We start from the raw sequence: 405 nt of genomic DNA on the forward strand, positions 1-405 counted from the left end.
ATTTTCATGGTTTTAATTTCCTCTGAGTTTTTTGACTAATTTTGACACATACATAAATACACTATGCTTATACATTCATCAATTTTATGTATTGAAATAAAAACTACACGCGAAAGCCATTAACTAAACAAGAAAAAGAGAGAGAAAAAAAACACTTGCTAGACAGCTGAATGCGCTAACCCCTAAGAAAATAATTCCTTTGTGCCTGCTAGGGCTTGAACCTGGGACCTTCCGCGTGTTAGGCGGATGTGATAGCCACTACACCACAAACACTTATTTGTCATTTTTGTCTAATTCTGATAATATCATAATCTATACAAATGTAACTTTTGAAACTTTCAACTTATGTAATGTATTTGAAAGCCTTATAGTAGTGTAAAAAAAAAACTTTGTCTATCAAGGATA

General features: G+C 32.1%; 1 non-coding gene across 1 annotated transcript; it reads right to left on the bottom strand.

Moving 5' to 3' along the window:
• Positions 1 to 200: 200 nt before the first annotated feature.
• Positions 201 to 273, bottom strand: Trnav-aac. The gene has a single exon. It is a non-coding gene; the product is annotated as a tRNA-Val (tRNA).
• Between the last annotated feature and the right edge of the window lie 132 nt (positions 274 to 405).

Source organism: Limulus polyphemus, unplaced genomic scaffold, assembly GCF_000517525.1.
Source record: "Limulus polyphemus unplaced genomic scaffold, Limulus_polyphemus-2.1.2 Scaffold171959, whole genome shotgun sequence".
Taxonomy (NCBI): Eukaryota; Metazoa; Arthropoda; class Merostomata; order Xiphosura; family Limulidae; genus Limulus; species Limulus polyphemus.